We start from the raw sequence: 21,471 nt of genomic DNA, 5'->3' as shown, positions 1-21,471 counted from the left end.
GGTGTGTGTTAGCAGGAAGCCAGAATCAAAAATGGAGCCGGGCCTCACGCCCAGGCACTCGGATGCGGAATGCAGGAGTCCCGAGTGGTTGACTGAACTGAACCAAATGCTTGGCACAGATCATTTTCTAGAGATGCTACAAAAATAAATCACCAAAAATGTAGTGGCTTAAAGACCATAACTTCATTCTCTCACCATGCTGGAGGTCAAAGCCCGAAGTCAGGAAAACCAGGGTGAAGTCCAGCGGACGCCAGGGCCGCTCGGGACGCCAGAGCCCTCCAGGGACTCCCGGGCAGGGTCTGCTCCATGCTGCCTCTTGTCTCTGGCAGCTGCCAGGGCTCCTGCACTCGCATCTGCAGCACTTCCGTCCCAGGGGTCAGTGTGTTCCAATCTGTCTGCTCCATCAGCACGGTGCTTTGTCCCTCTGCACCCCTCTTACAGTTAGGTGGTCTGTGTCAGGGTGACCTGCACGATCCAGTGCAGACCCCACATTTCAGATCCTTCACCGAACCATGCCTGCCAAGGCTTTTATCCCTTGACCGCGGGAGGAAACATGCCTAAGTCCCAGGGGCTGAGACCCGGATGTCAGTACTGTGTGTGTCTTGTGCATGGTTATGACCTCAGTGCTTGGAACCGCTCCTGGTGTGCAGTAAAGGATGGATAAACACTCACTCAATGAACGAATCGGTGAGCAGAATTAAGAAGACAAGGAGGCCGGCGCCGTGGCTTAACAGGCTAATCCTCCGCCTTGCGGCGCCGGCACACCGGGTTCTAGTCCCGGTCTGGGCACCGGATTCTGTCCCGGTTGCCCCTCTTCCAGGCCAGCTCTCTGCTGTGGCCCGGGAGTGCAGTGGAGGATGGCCCAAGTGCTTGGGCCCTGCACCCCATGGGAGACCAGGATAAGCACCTGGCTCCTGCCATTGGATCAGCGCGGTGCGCCGGCCGCAGCGCGCTACCGCAGCGGCCATTGGAGGGTGAACCAACGGCAAAAAGGAAGACCTTTCTCTCTGTCTCTCTCTCACTGTCCACTCTGCCTGTCAAAAATTAAAAAAAAAAAAAAAAAGACAAGGAGCAGGAGGCTTGTTATTTAAGGGCAACTTGCACCGGGTCGTTTGGGGAGCAATTTTTGATCACCTGAGTAATGAATTGCCCTCAGGCTAGGCTCTGTACTAGTGAGGCTCCCAGCACCCCAGTCTCCTGGTGGTGTCCACCTTCCCGGCGCTGCCCGAGACCCTGTTCTTAGGAAGAGCAGCGGTGAACAGCTCGTAGTGAGCAGTGAGCCTTGGTGTCCGCCCAACGCCACAGGCCCTGCACCGTTTTCCTTCTTGAATTGTATTGCAGGTGTCTGGGGTTAGCCTAACAGACTGCGTCCCAGCCCTGCGCCCTGACGGCAAGTGGAAGGACAGCCTGCCTGAGCTCCGATCCCAGCCTCTCCACGGGCCAGCCCTGCCATCCTCGGCGAGCTCCTCTGCTTCTCTGGACTCAGTTTCCCACCTGTACACCCTGTGTGACAAGAGCAGGCATAGTCTTTGCAGGCCAGGGTTTTGCAGTCAGTGCTCAATGAATGTTTGTGATCATTCTCTTTTTTAAATTTTTTTTTTAAGATTTATTTGTTTACTTGGAAGTCAGAGTTACACAGAGAGGAGAAGCAGAGAGAGAGAGAGAGAGAGAGAGAGAGAGAGAGAGAGAGGTCTTCCATCTGCTGGTTCACTCCCCAATTGGCTGCAACAGCCGGAGCTGTGCTGATCCAAAGCCACGAGCCAGGAGCTTCTTCTGGGTCTCCCACGTGGGTGCAGGGACCCAAGGATTTGGGCCATCTTCTACTGCTTTCCCAGGCCACAGCAGAGAGCTGGATCAGAAGTGGAGCAGCCAGGACTCTAACCGGCGCCCATATGGGATGCCGGCACTGCAGGCGGTGGCTTTACCCGCTACGCCACAGCGCGGCCCCTGTGATCACTCTTGTTAGAAGAGGCTGCCATGTGTTTCCGCTCCTCAGTGTCGAGCACCACCCCTGTAGCCCTGCTCCTGGCTCCTGTGTGTGACCGGAAGGAGTGACCCTAGCACTGGGGTCGTTGGGGTTCAGACATAAGTAGCCTCGCCCCCCGCAGGCCGGTGTGGACGGAGGGAGGAGTTCCTCTACAGTGCACCAGGGAGGAGGTGGGGAGAACTGGATGGGGGAGGAGAGCAAGAGAAGTGAGAGCAGGTGGACCTCCATCCCAAATGCTTTTGCTGAGCTAAAACTCACGGTAGTCCAGAAATCCCCCCATCGTGTGTGCTCTGAAGGCTCGTGCCTGTAGGAGAGGCAGAAGCTGGGTGCCTGAAACCAGGGACCACGTGCGAATTCACCCCCAGGGAGCTGGGACTGTGGCTAAGCATGTGAGAGCAGTCTCAGGACCCGCTCTGGGCTGAAACATCCCAGCTGCGGCTTCTCTGGGGGTGGCAGAGCTGTGGGTACGATGCCGTCCTCTTGTACTGTGACGTCTTGTTTTCCTTCCTACCTCATTGGAGAGCAGGTTCCTGGGTGGAAACACTGGGCCTGTCTTGCTCACAGCAGACCCTTATGTTAGGAATACATTAAACAAGTAACAGAAGACCCAGCTCTTAATATGACTTATGCCAATGATAGTATGTTTTTCCCTATATAACAAGAAATCCAGGAGAAGTGGGATGTTGGAATTAATTTAGCATGTTCTGCTTAAGGCTTCATGGTCACAACATGGTTGCTGTGCCTCCAGCATTACATCTCATTCCCAGGCTAGAAAGAGAGAGGAGAGTCAAAAAGATCTCAACTAGCCATTTCCATCCCCATTTTTATCAGGAAGGAAGTGCTTTTCTAGAGCCCCTTTTAGCAGTTGTTTGCTTACGTCCCTGTGGTCAGAATGGAGCAGTAAAGCTAACAGAGCTGCAGGGAAGACTGGGAAATAAAATATTAGTTTTTACACAATTATCCTGGCGCAGGAAGTCGTGGAAAGGACGTTCGGAAGAGGTCTTGAGAATGAAAGAAGGAACGCATCAGAAATTGTCCCCAGCGATGGAGCCGGTGGGTGGTTGCGTGCGCCCCTCGCCGTCACAGCCCCGCACCTTGCCAGGATGTGGTGTCTCCTAAGAAGGGACATTTAACCTGGTGGTTAAGACCCCCACATCCCCCACCCCCCACCCTCTATCCCCCATCCCCCAGCAGGGGACCCTGGCTCCTGACTCCAGCTCACTCCCGGTGCACCCTGGGAGGCAGCAGTGGTCCCTGCCCCCCTTGTGGGAGACCTGGACGGAGTTCCCAGCTTCTGGCTCCAGCCCTGCCCTAGCCTCAGCCATTGCAGGTGTTTGGGAGAGTCAACCAGTAGATGCAAGCTCACCTGTGCCCTACCTGGCTTGGCCTATGTGTCTGTCTTTCTCCCTCCTTCTGCCTCTCATGCAAATAAAAAACAATGTGTTAACGATTAATTTATTTATTTGAAAATCGGAGTTAGAGAGATCCTTCATCCACTGGCTCACTCCCCACATCACCGCAATGGCCAGGGCTGGGCCAGGCGGAAGCCAGGAGCCAGGAGCTTCATCCACGTCTCCCATGTGGGTGCAGGGGCCCAAGCATATGGGGTGTTATCTTCTGCTTTTCCAGCAGGAGCTGGGTTGGAAGTGGAGCTGGATGGGAAGGGAACACAATCTGGTACCCATGTGGGATGCCAGTATCTCAGGCGACCACTTTATCAGCTGGGCCACAATGCTGACCCTGAAAAGACAATTCTAGAACCTGTTAAGCATCTCCTAGATGCCCCTAACAGTACTGTGGGCCCTAGAGCTCGGAGACCACTGGCCCCACTAATTAAGGACATGATAACTGGGGGATGTTTGCTGTTATGCCGCACGTTTGTTGCTCATAACGGGCTGCTCCTTGGGGAGGGGGTCCCTCTTGAACTTGGACTAGGGAGTCCTACTTCGGAGCAATCCGGTCTCCTGCAGATGCCACTGGGGATGTTTGTAAGGCAACGAGTGAAATGCAGGGCTCTCTGGGTCTCCAGGAAGAGGAGGCAACACTCCGGGTCCTTGTCTTGCTTTCAGTCTTAATTAGCTCTCCTTTGTCCTTGCCCCAGCCGCAGGAGTTGGCCAGGGTTCTGCCCCGAGCCCTTGCAGAGCAGGATGAAGTCCAACTGGATTGAATTGGGGCATCTCTGCCCACCAGCTCCTTCTCCCGGGCCCTCGAGGAGCGATGTTTGGCCAAGACCTTGTCCAACAGGGGCATTTGGGTCCAACAGCCTTTTCTCAGAGGCCCTGGGAGGAAAATGCCTGACCACTGGTCCAGAAGTGGAGATAGGGAAGTGTGACCTTGGCCACACTTTCCTGAGCCCCAGTTTTCTGCTCCGCGTTGACTTGCATCTGTGACAAACCCTGGCACGTGCTCAGTGCTGATAAAACGCGGGGCTCCTCTTCCCTCTCCCTGCGACAGTGCGGTGAGATGGCTTCGGACATGTGCTCGTTGTTTAACGACACTGTTCGCCTGTGCAAAGTGGGGTGATGGTGGGACCTCCCAGGTTGTGAGGAGTTAGAATGGCATCAGGTAGACTGAGTTCACACTCTGAGGACAACGAGGAGCCTTGTGGGGCCGTGGGGCTCCCGCCAGGTGTCCCGGACACCAGCTTCTTCCTTCTTCCACGCCCCGTGGACGGGACACACACAATTCCAGCCTGTCTGCCCCGTGTGCCTGTTGGGTGGGTGGGGCAGGAAGCTCTTGTCTGTGCACAGCTCGGGTGCCTGTGGACGAGCCGGCTCTGCACCATACAGGGCAGTGCACGCACAGCGGGCGTCCGTGAGCGCGTCTGCCGCGCGCCCGCTGTGCGTGGCACCTGCACGCCTGCCGTCCATGTGCCCTCCCAGCTGCGACGGGTGGGAGTCGGGAGTGTGTTCTAAGACCACGAGCCGTGTGTGGCACACGCTGCATGGCTGGCCTTGCTCTTCATCCTGGGGCTCAGGATTCGTGCCTGCAAAAGCAAAATGGAGCTGGTCGGAGCAATCTTCCACCCCTTTCTGCCTCAAGTTTATTTAAGGTGGAAATTGTGCATCTTTATGAAGAAACCTGTCACAGACCCTGGCGACGAGGGCCATCTTTAGGTTAGAATAAGACTAAGAAACCCTTTCCAGGAAGTCCAAGACAGTAATTATTTTTGGCTTTGTGCACCACACGGTCTCTGTCCCTGGCACTCAACTCTGCTCTTGTAGTAAAAGCAGCGGTCTATCATGTGTAAATGAACAGACTATGGCTGTTTCCAATAAAGCTTTATTCACAAATATAAGGGGTTGGTCATATTTGGGGTATAATTGAGAGAGATGTAATACTTACCTGTCACACCCTTGCTGTGTGACCTTGTGCAAGCAACTTAACCTCTCTGAGTCTCAGCAGAGTCTTCATTGAAAACATGGAGATGATGATTGTACCTTTTTTGTAGGTTGTTGTGAAAAGTTAGAAAAAAGCCACTCCTAAAAAATCCATAGCATGGCGCCTGTCACACAGTAAACACTGGATGGGCATTCGCCACGAGAGTGACGTTCTTATCATGTGTGTGTGCTTTGTGGGCATGGGTGGGCTCAGGACACAGTGCAAGTACGGGTGGTCATGGAGAGGTGTGCAAAGTGCACGCAGTGTGCACGGGCACCAAGCGAAGTCCATCGGTGCAGGAGAGAGGTGTGCATGGGAGGCGCGGGGCTGCTGGTTAAGAGCTGCACAAACGTAGGCGCTCACACGTGAGCCCAGGGGCACGCGCATGGCAAGCCTGCATTCGGACAGGAAGCCCAGAGAGGGGAGCAGATGTGCGGGGGGGAGAGAGGTCAGGTCAAGCATTAAGGAATGAAGGGAAGACAGAGAACCTTCGAATAAGTAACGCACAGGGCAGTGGACGTCCATCTGACCAAGACTTAACAGGAAGACGCCAGCTGGGAGGAGCCTGGGGGCGTGGCTGGGGCAGGCAGGTCTGGAAGGTTCCCAGCCCGGGAATATTGACACCAAAAATCAGCTTTGAGCAATGGGCGCACAGCCTGGGAAAGAACTTCCATCTTCGGGGCTGGGAGCAGGGGGAGGCAGGGAAGCTCTTTGTCCTCTGTGCCGAACCCCTGGCCCTGGACACCCCATTCTTGCAGAGCATCAGCCTCCCCATTTCTCCCTGCGTGCTACTCTGTCCCTGACCCTACCATTGCGAAGGCCATCGCCACAAATCCCAGCCACATCAGTTTTCAACGTGCGGCTTTCATGTTTGCTTTTCAGGAAAGCCGTGAGTGAATAAATGTCTTTCCACGAGGCCCCCTGGGCACAGGCACCGCCCTGTTGACCTCTGAGCACAGGACCTGGGACAGGACGAGCTTGGGAAAGGCCTTGGTCCCACAGCTTCACTGCAAAGACAGGGGAGACTGAGGCACAGAGAAGGAAGGGGCTCAGCCTGAACCAATGCCGAGGTTAAAGCCACACCCAAAATGCGGGCCCGGGAAGGCTTGTGCTTTCTGCTATAAAGTTTCCTGCTTTGGGTGGGCATTTGGCACAGCATTTAGCATGCTGCTTGGGATGCCTGCCTCCCATCCTGGCGTGCCCAGGTTCAAGTCCTGGCTCCCCTTTGATTCCAGCTTCCCGCTGAAGTGCACCCTGGGAGGCAGTGGTGAGGGCTCAGGTACCTGGATCCCCACCACCCACATGGGAGACCTGCCTTGTGTTTTCCCAGCTCTCAGCTCTGGCCTGGCCCAGCCCTGGTTAAGGGCTTTGGGGGAGTGATCTAGCAAACAGGAGATCGCTTTCTGTTTCTCTGCCTCTCAGAGAGAGAGAGAGAGAGAACTAAAAATGTAATTTCTTCAAACAAAATTTCCAGAGTAATACAGAGTATGTAGCACGGCAGAGCCCTGGCTCCTGAGTGAGAAAGACCCATCTCTGCCACAAACCATCTGGTGGTTTTAGGTGCATACTTCACTCTGTTAAGACTTAGTTTTGACATCTGTGAAATGGGTGGAGATATAAATGGAGAAACATAGCAAATAGATTTATTTAAGAGTGAAGTGAAATGGTGTCCATAAAGAGCCCAGTGCATATTAAATAAGTAATGAAGAGCTATTGGGGTTATTATCAGCCTCTCCCACTCCTGCCTCAAACCAGTGCCTCTGGCTGCCTTGTCTACCTGGGTAGATACAAAGCCATTCTTATTCTCAGGCCAAAGCCTCGGAGCCATCTCCTCTTCCTCTTCCTCTCCCTCTCCCTCCCCCCTCCCTCTCTCTCTGCCCCTCCCTCCCTCCTGTTGACCTGTGAGGGGGCCCCATGGCCTACTGGCCGTCCTGGGCAGTGTAGGCAGATTCTCCACCTGCTGTTCCCACACTGGCCTCCCTCCCGGCTCGAATGTGCACAGCAGGGATCAGCACGTGACAGCCTCGGGGCCAGACCTGGCCCCACTGCCTTTCTCTGCGCAGCCGTGAACCAAGAATGTTTCTGTACATTTTTCAATGGGGGTGAAAAAAGCACAAGAAAAATAACATTTTATGACACCTGATGGTGTTATCAAACCAGCGACAGCATCCAGAGAGTTTGGGACACAGTCATGCCTGTTCCTTTACGTATTGAGGATGACTGATTTCTTGCTATGGGGACAGAATTGAGCGTCTCTGATGGAGGCCATGTGGCCCCCAGAGACCATATGACCCTTTCCACTGTCCCCCTGCTGGGGCCTCCCAGGGCCTCCTTGCTCTCTGGCCCTGCCCTGGCTTCCTGTGTGGTCCCCTCAATGTGCAAGTCTCACCCTTCACACCTCAGCTGCCCGGGTCACCCAGAGGAAAAGCCAGCACCCTCACAGTGGCCAGCAAGGCCCTACACAGCCCGCACCGCCAGCCCCCTCACTTCTGGGGCCCTCCACGTTTCTCTAATCTCTCCCTTGCCACACATGTCCCACTGACTGTGGCCAATCGGGCTGTGCCTCAGGGCCTCTGCCCTGGCTGCCCCCTCCCTGGGAAGGTTGTCCTTCCAGAAGAAGAGAAATCAAGTCTTCCCACGTCTCACCCTCTCACCCACCACCCAGTGTAACCCCATGTCCTGCCCTCCCGCCTGGGGCTCCGTGACTCCTGTTAGCCTGCTCCATTTTTCTTTCTTTCCTCCACGACCCCTGCTAACCCTTCCTGCAAGCTAACCAGTGTGCACTACTCCATTTTGCCCATCATGTATTGAATGTCTCCTTCCATTAAAATGTGAAGTCGTCCAAGGCAGGATTTTTGTTCAGGTTTTTTCACTCCTGGGTTCCAAAGCCTCGGGTGGGTCTGGCTTCACAAGTGCACAACCTGCGTGGCTGTACAGGGCTCCCCGGTTCAGAAGATCTATGCACTTGGCTTAGTGTCCCCTGCCACCATTGCACACTTAACAGCCTTTGGGCAGTGAGTGCCAGGTTCTCATTTTGCACCAAGCCCTGCTGTTAATGGAGCCAGTCCTGGCTTCAAGAGCATGCCAAACACGCAGTAGACCCTCCACAAGTGTTTGTTGAATGAATATAAGGATGCAAGCGTGGTCATCCGATGATGAAGCTCCACAGCTTTCTTCCTGGCTCTCTGACATGGCAGCCTCCTCCCCCGCCCACCCTGTTGCAAGGAGGAGTGTGTGCACTGATGTAAGTGGACAAGGAGAGGAGTCAGTCTGGGCATCAGGGAGCTGGGAGAAGATTGCCTGCAGCAACCAAGAAGACACAATTACTCCAGCAACTGTCCACCCGACCACAGCTCGGAGTCTCCACTTAATGTAATTGGGTGTGAAGGCCGGCTGGAGACACAGGCGCCCTGCCGCCCCTCTCCATACTATAGACACTATTGGTTGCTAATTGGCGCCAGTGGGCTGGTGCTAATTGTCCTAATGCACTCGGGTTGATGGAGAAGGAGGCCGCGCAGGACGTGGGGTGGGGGCTCCTGGGAAAATGGTGGGGGTGGCGGGCGCCCAGCCCCAGCAGATGCTGCTACCCAGCTCATGAAAGTTGGAACAGGCTTTAATTTTGCATCAAATATTTAAGTGGCTTTGGGCTGGGTACCGAGGGGGGAGGTGGATCTTGGAGCTTTGCTTGCGGTAACCCGCAGGGGCCTAGGGAATAGGCCCCCTGCCATCTTTATCAGTGAGTTATCCAGACGGCTGTGTCCCCAGCATTGTCTAATTAATTGTGTGAATTTCTAACGACCCTTTTAGCTGCACCTCCCCCCCCCCCCCCATGCACACACACACAACCCTCCTTCTTCCATCACAGGGGCTGGTCCTTCTCATTCTAGCTGTTCCAGAACACTGTGCTCCAGTGATCTGTCTGCGACTTGGTGCCATCCACAGAGTGGGGAGTGTGAACAGAAAGAGGCCCGGGTAGCTGGGGCACGCCCAGCGGGCGGTCTCGGGGAGCTCACTGTCCTCCTCTGGGCCACAGTTTCCCAATAAATGACTTCTGCACCTCCACCTGAAACACCAGAGATCTTCTATGAGGACCGAAGAGACATAGATGGGTATTTAATTTATAGCTAATGCATTTTACCGTGCGTTAGGGAAATAGATTTATTTACATAGTTGTTTAAATATTAGATATTTAATGATAACACAAAGATGTGATATTTGGGTAAACCTTTAACAACAAGCTCCCAGGGTGAGGGCGGAGGCTCTGACCTGTAGCATTTGCCAGTTTCCATGATGTGAACTCTTCCTCCGAGACTGACATTACTCTGTGCAGAGTTGGCGCGCGGGGGAGGGGTGGTTGATAAATGCAGTGGCAAACTCTGATACAGGGTTTCCACCACATCGGCACAATAGATGCAGATAACTTCAAGTGCAGAGATAATGGTAAAATGTAGAAAACTAGCAAGAAAGAGATGTTTTGAGTCCCTATCATCTTTAAAAAAAAAAAACAATTTAATTGTAAGTTCATATAATTTGACTTGTAACAATGGCTGTGTGTAACAACTGGCTGGCAAGATCCCTGCAACTTTTACAAGTTTATTTAGTTGAAAGGCAGAGTGACAGAATGAGAGGGAGAGACTGAGAAAGAGAAATATCTTCCATCTGCTGGTTCAGTCCCCCAAAAGGCCTCAATAGCTAGGGCTGGGCCAGGCTGAAGCCAGAAGCCAGGAACTCCAGTTGGGTCTGGCATGTGGATGGCAGGAGCCCAGGTACTTGGGCCATCTTGTGCTGCTTTCCCAGACACATTAGCAGGGAGCTGGATTGAAAGTGGAGCAGCTGGGACCTGAACCAGCTCTCCGACATGGGATGCCAGCATTGCAAGCAGTGGGTTAACCATAATGCCAGTCCCCTGGGATATTTTTAACATACCAAGAGATAACCAGAATTCCAACTTAGCAGTTTCCAATGCTAGTGTTTTCTAATTCTTAACCCTTAAACTTATTCCTACAATGAACGAGGTTATATGGTCATCTCCACCTCCATCTTAGGTTGTGAGCATTTACTTCAGTGAGATGTCTGTAGCAGCGATGTTGGCTCCAGGTGTCTGGACATTGTTGAGGCCCGTGATAACTATTCTGCCAAGTCACCTCCCAGCACATTGAACCAATCTACTTTACTTACTCTGTCCAATTACCCTCCCCAAGAGTTGAGCCAATTTACACTTCAGCCAGTGGCCCATGAGGGGCCACCCCTTTGGGCCCTTGGATGCACACACATTTTGATGCTATGTTTTGTGAATGGAAGTCCTTCTGAGTCTGACCACACAGATGTCAAATCATCATGAGAACTCATTCCTCATGGAGAATTTTCCATCATTGAAGCTAAATTTCCACTTCCCTCCTGCCTGCAGCCCTGAAAAGGGTTTACTGAGTTAATTTCTTAGGCAAACAAGGGTTCAGGACCTGACCCTAATGGATATCTCCTACCTTAATTCACAAATTCAGGTATATGCCCCTGATATCTTGATTTTTTTTTATTATCGCAATAATACAATGGTAATATAAAACGTGACCCATAGCCTTTGCAGGACATTTGAGGCAAATACAGGCTGGGCTGCTGGTTTTACGAGCCAGGACAGGGACAGGAGCACCCAGACTGTCTGGGGCCAGGAAGCTCCAGGGACAAAAGTGCTGCCCAGGAAGTGGCTAACAACAGTGACAGTGACGACGACAACCAAAGGCCACCAAGAAAACCAAGGAAGGGTTTGCATCCTTGGTGAGCACAAGAATACATTCACAAGGTCCTGGACAGAAAGTGATTAGGACTGTGTCTGCAGAGTTTGTGAGACCAGTTCCGCCTCTCCCTTTTCCTCCTCTCCTTCCTGCTTCGTGTGGGAGGGAGAAAGACCGCTTGCTGGGGACGTCTTACCAGGAGCAGCATTGAGCCCAGCAGCGCCCCACTTCACCCTCTGAGGAGCCTGTGGGCGACCTTGTTGTTATCTCCAGGTTACAGGGAAGCTCGTTCAAGTGCTGCTGTCACTTCCCCAGCTTTGCAGGCAGTGGGTGAAGTGGGAGGCGGGATGAGATGTCCCTCCCTCCTCACTGCTTTTGCTTCTGTCCGTTTTCTTCCCCACCTTGCTGCTACGTGGAAGGGAGAATTTGCTAGCGCAGAGAGGAGAGACAGAAACTCTATCAGTGACATCACACATCGGTGGTAACTCGGCATGGAGTGGACTTGGGACCAGGTGCCTGATGTGCCGGGATGAACGTGCAGAGTCCCTCCCCAAAGCTCAGAGGCTGTTTCCTTTCTTCCGTGATCTCTCTGGACTTGTCATGTGTTTACGTCAACATGTTGAGGAAAGCAAAGTGCCAGGGTTCCACCCTTAGAAAGATTTCTACTGTTGGTCTTCAGATCAGGCAATGCCAGTTTGAAATTCAGGTAGCAGAGCAGTTAACTTGGATGCCATGTCACCAACATTGTGCCTTCGAGGCTTTGTGGCTTCTTCCTGGAGGGTGCCTGGAACTGGCCAGGAGACCAGAACGTGAGCCAGGCTCAAGAAGGTTGTGAGGGGGTAGAGAAGCCCCTTACCCCCAGGCATGGAGCAGACCCAGGCCCAGGTATGCTCATGGGGGGAGTGCAAGCTCTCCGAGGCAGCCGGACCATACCCTGCCATTCAGGGTGTGCACCAGCAGCTCATTCAGGTCCCTGGATGCTGGGTGTCCCTTGCTGTAGCCACTTTTCCCATGGGCCTGTTGTTCTAACCATGACAGGTGCACCCCAAGGGACCGCAGTGTCTGCACTAGGGTGTGGCTGAGTAGTGGATGCCAGGTGTGTCCCTGCTGAGCTGCAGGCTTTCCCCAGCCTCCTGCGGGGTGCACCACAGTTCTGCCAGCACCGGTTGGGCATGGCGGTCACTGTGATCCACTCAGACACACTGCAAGGTGCACACCCCAGCTGTTAGCTCAGGCCCTGTTGAGAGTGAAGGGCAGGGAGGCCACTGGACAGGGCAGAGAGGAGGGGGGCACAGTAGGGGTAGGGGTAAGAAGAGAGGAGAGTCGAGGATCCAGCCCAGGAGAGAGGAGGCGGTGGGAAGTGAGGTGGTGCAGGAGCCAAGGAGCCAGGCCCCTGTGCGTGTGGCCCTGTCCTGTTGGACTCCACATGTGTGGACTGCCCAGCTCATCCTAGACATAGTGCATGAACCTTCGGGACCTAGAAAGTCATGCCCCCAAGCAGGCTCTGATCTGCTGAGTGCTTTGAGCAGGAAGGCGGCCTCCGATCCACAGTCTCTGACCTGCTCCTGCTCTGCTGTCTCCCCCCCACCCCCACCCCGCCACCACCTTTCTCTCTGGCAACACAGAGAGGAGCTTCCTCTGGTGCCTAAAGGGAACGTAACTGCCTGCTGGCCCCTCCCTGTCGCCTCGCCCGTCAGGGAAGGTTAAACTCCTATCTCAGAAGAAGAGACGCCCAGCGTCCAGCTGACCTTTGTCCAGCCGTGGCTTGTTCTTTGGGGCACTCCTGTCCTTTAGAACAAACCTTCCTTGAAAATCACCAGCAGCCCATTTTCTCTCTCCCCTGCGAAGAGGGTATTTAAGCTCCAGCTCTCTGGTCCTTCTTAGAGTTTCATACTTGGTGCTTGTACATGCATGAATTGATGTGAATCTGTCCACTGCTGGCTGGTTTTACAGCCTCGGAGTAAGGGAGCTTTAGAGCAAGGGCAGGGTCATCATTTGGTCTGGGCCTGCCATGGCACCCGCAGGTGGGCCTCAAAATCAAATAAATCCATAGCAGGCTAATTTATAAATTGATAATTGTGTATGGCCCACAGATGATGATATAAATATACAAGTGGCCCGTGGCAGACACAAGGTTCCCCACCCCTGCGATGGAGGGCAGAGAGAGAGTTCCTCTTGTTTCTTCTCCGTGCGGGACCCCAGGCTGCCACTGGTCACACACTCAGAGTGGGGTGGATGGAATTAGCCAGGGGAAGAGGTATTAGTCCCTGCCTGGGACTCTCAATCTTAAATATGCATCTCTTGGCAAGTATTTCCTTTGAAGTAACCTTCACACACATGGTGTATGGTGGCCCAGATGTGACACAGAGGGCAAGGTACGTTAACACTGATATTCACAATGATAAGCATCAATGACTAAGCACTTACTAGTGCCCAGCCATTGTTCCAGGGGGTTCACACAGCACCATGTTGTGAGTCTTATTGCAATGTTGTTTTCCGCTGTGGGTACCGAGGGACAGACCCTGGGGAGAGGCGGGGCTGCCTCTGCAGCACACATGCTCACTGGGACACTGGGCCCCCTGAGTGTTTGCTGAATGACTGAATGGTGGCTGGCATCAGAAACGACATAGTAGGTGGGGCAAGGCAGAATTCCTGGTTGACACTGACCTCATTGTTAATGGAGTGCCAAGGCTGGGATCCCGGGAGAGGGTCAGATGATCAGGGGCTCTGATGAGCAGGACATCCTGCCTGCCATTCTCCGGGGAGGGAACGTGTGCCAAAGAGGCCAATATCACCTCCCTGGCCTCAAGTGGACGAGGGCCACACAAAACAGAGGGACGAAGGAGGAAGCCAGGGGAGTGTTCCCTCGGCTCTGGGGTTTGGTGGAGACAGGAGTGAGTGGGCCATGCTGCGGGACCAGCTCTGCCAGGATGTCTGGGACCGGAGATGGCAGCAGCTGGTGTGACCCGAGGGGGAAAACTGGCTTCCTCCCCCACCCCACCCCCAAGATGCTTGGATTAATCCTTTCTCAGCGCCCGGCCTGTGCACTTCCCAGAGCGACCTATCATTGACTCACAGCCATGGGGTGGCCCGCGTGTTCAGCCCTGGGCTAGGCAGGGATGGCCTCACTGAGAGCCGTGAAACAACATCCTGAAGTCAATGTATCACCTCCATTTTTCAGATAAGGAAAACTACGCTGTAGGGGCCCCCTAGCCGATAAAAGCAAAGGTTGGGCTTGATCCTTGGCCTTATCCTGACTTTGACGCTCAGATCCGTAACAGTTCCAGCAGGAACCAGTTAGGAGCGTGTCCTCCTGTGCCACGCTGGCTGGGGTCTTCTCCCTGTGAAGGTGACCCACTGGTTTACCCAGGACTGAGGGCCTGTAGCTTTGAGCCCTAAAACTGGGACTGTCCAAGCTCCTGGATCTGCTGTCGCCTAGCTGATGAACCTCTCTGTGTCTCTGTAAAGGAGGGGTAATGACAGCGATTCGAGTGTGTGTAGAGAATTTTACAACAGTGGCTGACTTAGAGTAAGCCTATAAGCTAGCTGGTTTTATTGACTTCTCTTTCTGTGTGGTGGTCACCAGGTCAAAAATGCGAGGCACTTCGAAGGCCGCTGTTCAAAGCTCAGCCTTGGCAGGCCTGGAGAGCTGGGGCACCCCCTGCCTTTCTTGGGGCTGGCTGGGGCCTTGAGCACGGTTGCCCGGGGGCTTGGCTGTGCCATCAGATTGGGCCAGTGGTCCTGGTGACAGGTGCAGGGCACAGTGCCTGGCACGGGTGAGTCTTCAGTCAACAGTGGTTGCTTTGAGGATTTCCCCGTTCCTCCCTTGGCTTGCAGATCTTCCTCCAAGGCCCCTCTGTAAAGTCTTCAAGGGGAGCTGAAAGGATCGTGCAAGTCTTGCCTTTCATTTGTTCCTCCCAAGGAGAAAGGGCTCCAAGAATCCCACCCAACACATCTGTCTGTGTCCAGCCCCGAGTGCCTTGGCCAAGGGCAGGGCTCGGTCTAGCTCAGTTTGCACTGGAGGGGTTGGAGTCCAGGAGCTCTGTGACCCCGGACCCCTTGGCTTTCCCCTGCATGTTTGACAAAGAGGTAGAGATGCTCAGGTCTGGGAGAGGCCAAGATGAAGTGCACGCCCCACGGCTGGCCTTGGGGAGGTGGAGCTCCTGGATGGCTGATGTCGGAGTCCCTTTGAGGTGTGGTCATACAGGGAGTGGTCAAGATATTCAATCATTCATCCACTCACCCATTTATTCGCTTGCCCATTAGCGCCTCACTGTGTGCCCTGTGCTGTCCAGGCTCAGAGAATGAGGCAGATCATGCCCGTCGTGCCTCAGCACAATGCGGACTCCTGTCTTCCCGCTGAGAAATTGCACTTTTTAAACTCAAATGCCCCAGCTTTGAAGGAGGTGGAAACGAAGCAATCGGAGGTCCCTGCGCCATGGCTGATGTATAGCTTGAGAAGAGCATGTTAAATCGCTGTCATCGGATACGTTGATTCTGAACTTCTGCTCCTTTGCCCTGCGCTTCAACTCCTGTTTTCTGCCAGCTCTTCCAGTGCATCTTCGCCACCTGCCTTTCTTTGTCATGGGGGGAGTGTCGGCAGGCGCCACGCGGGAGGACCAGAATCGATCACGGCCATTCGCATCCCATCGGCCAACCCTTTTTCTCATCTCTGCGGCACGGCGTCAGTGACGCCAAGCCACTCACACGCACCCATTTGTTCCTTTCACGTGATGATGGAGGGGTCTTCCCCCATAGATTTTATGTGTATTGTGTCTGATCTACAAAGGCTTCTTAGCCATTCCTGATCACAGTCTCCTCATCTGTGGATATTAAATCTACATGAGCAATTCTTGCTTCCCCTCTTTTTAGCAATCTTTGGAGAGATTGCAAGGGGTGGGGAGAATGCCCATCCATTGGCTCACTCCCCAAATGCCTGAAACGGCCAGGACATCAACTCCGGTCACTCATATGGGCAGTGGGGACCCAACCCCAAGAGTCCTCACTGCTGCCTCTCAGGGTATGCACTAGCAGGACTCCGGTGTCAGGAGCCAGAGCAGGGTATCAAACCCAGGCTCTCCACTATGAGACACAGGTGTCTCAGCCGGCATCTTCACCACGAGGCTAGATACCTCCGCCTCCTCTGTTTTAAAAATGATGCCATTAAGTGACTTAAAAATGTCTACAGTTGGGAAGGAGGTTAAGCCGCTGCTTAGGAGACCACATCCCGCACTGGAGCACCTGGGAGTCTTAACTCCGCTTATAATCCAGCTTCTTGCGAATGCACACCCCGGGAGGCAGCAGTGACGGCGTAAGCAGCTGTGTCCCTGCCGCCCACAGAGAGACCAGATGAAGTTCCACACTCCCAGTTTTGGCCTGGCCCAACCTTGACTGTTGACTGTTGCAGCCATTTGGAGAGTGAACCAGGGAGTTAGGAGGTTTCTCTCTCCCTCTCCATCTCCCCCCTCCACCCCTCCTTTTAAATAATAAACTTCAAAAATGCCCATAACTGACATTGATTTATTGAGTATGTCGTTGAGACCAATATCCTATTCAAAAGAAAGTAATTGCTTCTCCCTCTCCATCCTACATGCAATATGGGAAACTATCTAAGGACTAAAGGGCGCAACTATTAGCAACATGTATTGCATGGAAAGGCTTCACAGGGCGCCTGGGTACACAGCTTTCAGTGTCATCATTGCCATTGTTATACCATTTGGCAGTAGCCATAGCAACACCAATCTCCACTGTGCAAGAGCTACCATGAAGCAAGGTCTGGTTCAGTGACATCACTCCGTCTGGATGGCCCACAAGGGAGCCAGGGGCCCAAGTACTGGAGCCAATCACTCCTCCCCAGAGTGTGCATCAGCAGGAAACTGGAACAGAGGGTGGAGCCAGGGCTCAACCCCAGGCGCTCCACAATGGGGCTTGGCTTCCCATGCAGTCTCAAGTAGTTGGGCCCCTGCACCCATGTGGGAGACCCGGATGAAGCTCCAGGCTCCTGGCTTCAGTCTGGCTCAGCCCTGGCTGTTACGGCCATATGGAGAGTAAACCAGCAGATGGAAGATATCGCTCTCTCTCTCCTACTCTACTTTTTAAATAAATCTTTAAAAAAAAAAAAAAAAAAACAAAGAGTGAACAATGCCTGGCACCGTAGGCACAGTGATGGAATAAAATTGATTTTAGAGTGAACAAAAGAAGGCTGCATAGGAGACAAAGCAGCACACACAGGCCCCGGGCAGCGTGGCCAGACCGCGGGGAGCTGGTCGGCAGCCCTGATTCAGCAAGGGGAGGCCCAGCCCAAAGGCTGAGTGCTTTTCCCGGTGTCCTTGGACCAGTGGCGTGTTTTTCTTTTGAAAACTCTTGCCAACAGTTGCATTTTATTGCACCCAGTAAAATTGAAGGAATTTCCAAAATTTAAAGAATTCCCCAAATCACTCATTTTTCAGATGAAACATTATACACACTATATTCTGGAGCACCGTTCCTCCCTCCACCCCCTCTTTCCCCACCTTGAACTTGGAGGTGTTGGACTCACTTGCATTTCTTCTTTCTCACGCGTGCCTGAGCACGCAAGCCCACCCCTGGGAAGGCCCCAGCAGCTTCTGCTGATTCTCCAAGCGTGCCTGCCTAAGCACCCCTGCCCCCCAAGGGGCAACGAGCTGAATGAAGCCTTCAGGACCCCAGACCCCTGCACACTCCTCTCTGCTGCCCGCCACGCTTGCCTCTGTGACCGCCGCCTCCTCTCCCTTCACCAGGAACGCCTGACCTATTTTCTCTGTCCTAGAAAATTCCATTCACCCTTTGAGGCCCTCGCTCCGTGCAGGTCAACAACACATTCCCAAGTTCTGGCCAGGGGCGCGGATAGCCATGCAGCAAATAACGGACGAGGTCATGAGCTGTTGAATAGCTTCCTTGCACCCTCCTTTGCAGAGATGGGGTTCAGAGAGGTTAGGTTACTCGGCCCAGACACACAGCTAGAGAGAATGGCAGGGCCAAGAGAGAACGCAACACAGACTTTGGTTTGCTTTATATATTTTTCCCCCTTTGATACCCAGCCCAGTTATAAACTTTCAAACTGTTTCATGAGTATTGGTTGAGGGTCTAGCACTTCTACTTAGAAGAAGAGATTTTAAAGAAGGAAAGGACGACAATGAGGGAGGGCTCCTCATCCAAACTTGGGGTCATAGGGGAGAATTGGAGGGCAAGCTTGTGTTGTTGTTGTTTGTTTTCAAAGGGAGGGAGGGAAGGAGGGAGAGAGAGAGGAGAGAGAGGAGAGAGAGAGCGCTCCCGTCCAATTGTTTACCCTCTAAATGCCTGAAGCAGCCAGGGCTGGGCAGGACGAAAGGTAGGAGCCAGGAACTCAATCCATTTCCTTCATGGGTGGCGGGGACCCAACTACTTGAGCCATCATTGCGCTCCCCAGGCTCTGCCACTAATAGGAAGCTAGCATCAGGAGCTGGGACACAGACCCAGGCCCTCTGATGACGGATGGGGGTGTCTACCAGTGTCTCAACCATTCATCCCAGCCTGACACCCACCCCAAAAGAAGGGACTTGACAGGAGGGAAAGTGGAACTGTACTTACTGTACATCACCTGGAGTAGTCAGAGTTGCTTACGGTTCTCTCTGTCCTCTCAACAAACCAAGGAGTTTTTATTGTCCCCATTGAGCAAGCAAGCGGAGACAGTGAAGTTCAGAGAGGTGAAGCAACTTGTCCAAGGCTACACAGCGCAAACCCAGCTTTGCTGAGATGGGATGGGAGCCAGGTCCTGCCCGCTGGGCGGTTAGGCCCGCCTGCTTCTTAAATAGCGAGAATCTCCTTGTAGAACCAGGGTGAACTGAAGCCTGGAAACCAGGCTCTCAACTCTGGGCCGTGTCAGAGGCAGGAGGGGCAGGGAAAAAGAGAACCTCTTTGTTTTATCTCAAAGGCAGTTCCCAGGCCAATAAAGGCAAATTTGTCGTGGCTGTTTAGAGGAGGCACAGTGGTTTGTCTGGCTGGGGGGTGCAGCAGGCATGAACCCCCGAGAAAGGCTAGGGAGCAACCCCGTTCGAATGCTGCAGTGGGTTCTCACTGCTCTGCAAGGCCGGCGGGCACAGAGGGGAAGCGAGCGAGGGAGCATTGCGAATTCATTACGGAATCTAACTGCTTCCAGTTGTGTGCGTGGGTGAGGGCCCGCGCTCAGAGAAGTGCGTGACTCCTTTGTACATAACTGTGCCCTCTGGAAGCCAGATCCTGGTCGGGCCGCACCTCGTGGGAGCTCCCAGGCCAGGTGCTCAACCCTGAGCACTGTGTTTGGGCGGTGGGGTCAGAGGCCCGGCCACAGCCTGGCTGCTTTCGGAGGAAGTGTCCCTGGTGCCCTGGGCAGACGTATTCCATGCTGTGTGACCCTGCAGCTCCCGCCGTGCGTGAGGACAGGACTGGAGGCACCTTCGTTTGTGGGGTGAGCAGCCACCAGACCCAGCAAGCAGTTGGTCTTCCTTGAGTACCTGCCACACCAATCCACATCCTGAGAGGAGATACGGAGCCAGGGGAGCTTGTGAGAGCTGAAATGGAAAAGCAGGAGACTCGCCAGATCAAAGCCGGCAGATCAAAGCTGGCCATGGGCCGCAGACAAGCGCTGTGTTGAAGACAGTGACCTCCTAAGAGGAGAACAAGTGTCCAGTGGACTGAGAGAGAGGAGAGACAGCACGTGGAGACAAAGGAGAAAGGCTGGGAGGGGTTCCAGGTACTGCTTTCTAGCAAAACCTCATTTTTTCAAGGTCGCGAGCAAATCTCAGTTGCAACTAGTAGAATTGGAAAGAGACAATGGCCTTGCTCCTTTAGCATCGGGGGCTCAACCCCATGACTGGGGCCAAGCAAATCCTGCACATGCCAGAAACGTGGGAACTAGGGAGTGATGAGGATTAGGGAAGAGGAGACCACGTGTTTGGGACGCAGGGAACCCCTTCCTGTTACTGGTCAACATTCATCATGTGAGGATCTGAGTCCAGATGCTAGCAATCTGGGTGCTCGGTTTTTTATTTCAAGCTTGATTTACTTATTTGAAAGGCAGAGTTACAGAGAGAAAAGGAGAGGCAAAGATAGAGGGATTTTCCATCTGCTGGTTCATTCCTCAAACAGCCAGGGCTCTGCCAGGCTGAAGCCAGGAGCCAGGAACCAGGAGCTTCTTCCAGGTCTCCCACGTGGGTGCAGGGGCCCAAGGACTTGGGCCATCTTCTACTGCTGTCCCAGGCCATAGCAGAGAGCTGGATCAGAAGTGAAGCAGCCAGGGCTTGCACAAACATCCATATGGGATGCCGGCATTACAGGCAGCTGCTTAACACCACCCGCCTAGAAATCTGTTTCTCACATGAACCCCCCTTAATGTTTAAGTGTTGACAACTAACTTTTAAAATACAGCAAGGTCTGAACAAGCAAACTTACCTGTCTGCTACATCCTGTGGCTCACTCTCGCTACTCTTTTGGTGTCGATTCTAGAATCTTTGCCATAACTGAGTGGCATCAGCACAAGGTAGTTGTGTCTTTAATTGCTAAAGAAGCAAAAATCAGAGTAGGTGTTTGGTGCCATGCTAAGTTACCAGCATCACGCGTGTTCAAGGCCTGGCTCCTCTGCTTCCATCCAGGTTTTTGTTAATGTGCATCCTGGGAGGACGCAGGTGATGGCCCCTGTGCCTGGGTCCCTAGCACCCACCTGGGAGACCCAGATGGACTTCCTTGCTCCTGATCCAGCCTTGGCTGTTGTAATCAATTGGGGAGTGAACCAGTGGGGGGAAAGTCTCTGTCTCTCCTTTAACTCTCTGTCTTTAAATAACATGAAAATAAATTAAAAAAAAATGTTAAAGGCTCAAAAAATCATGGATTATAAAGCATTTCCCCCACCGAACAGACTCTGAAACTGATGCTGTGATTTTTTTCACAAAATTGTATTTAATTCATTAATATAAGGTTTAGGAATGATATCCATATATGATGAGTAGGATTCTTATAGAGTTAAATATAATTTAAAAAATGCAAGTGTCTTGCAACTACTCAGAGACATAAAGCACAGCCCAGACACGAGTCCGTAGAGCAGCCCATTGTCCATGTTGCTTGATAGTACTTCATTTTTCCCAACAATTTATAAGCTTACTCATATATATCTGAAAGCATCAAAACTAATTTCTTTCCAAATGCTTTAGATTTTACTGATTTTTTTTTCTCATAGCTTCCCCTTTTCCGGGCCTGATTTAATTAGGTTTTACGTATTTCCTTGGTTCTGCTGTCTTTCCCCCTTAGAGATTAAAAATTTCATATTGCAGTTTATTTGCTTACCAAGATGCCTGAGTGATGAAGTGTGGCAATCAGTCATATATTGAAAGGCAGTTTGCATTT

Source organism: Lepus europaeus, chromosome 23 (genome assembly GCF_033115175.1).
Source record: "Lepus europaeus isolate LE1 chromosome 23, mLepTim1.pri, whole genome shotgun sequence".
Lineage (NCBI taxonomy): Eukaryota > Metazoa > Chordata > Mammalia > Lagomorpha > Leporidae > Lepus > Lepus europaeus.
Note: the sequence above shows the minus strand (reverse complement) of the source record.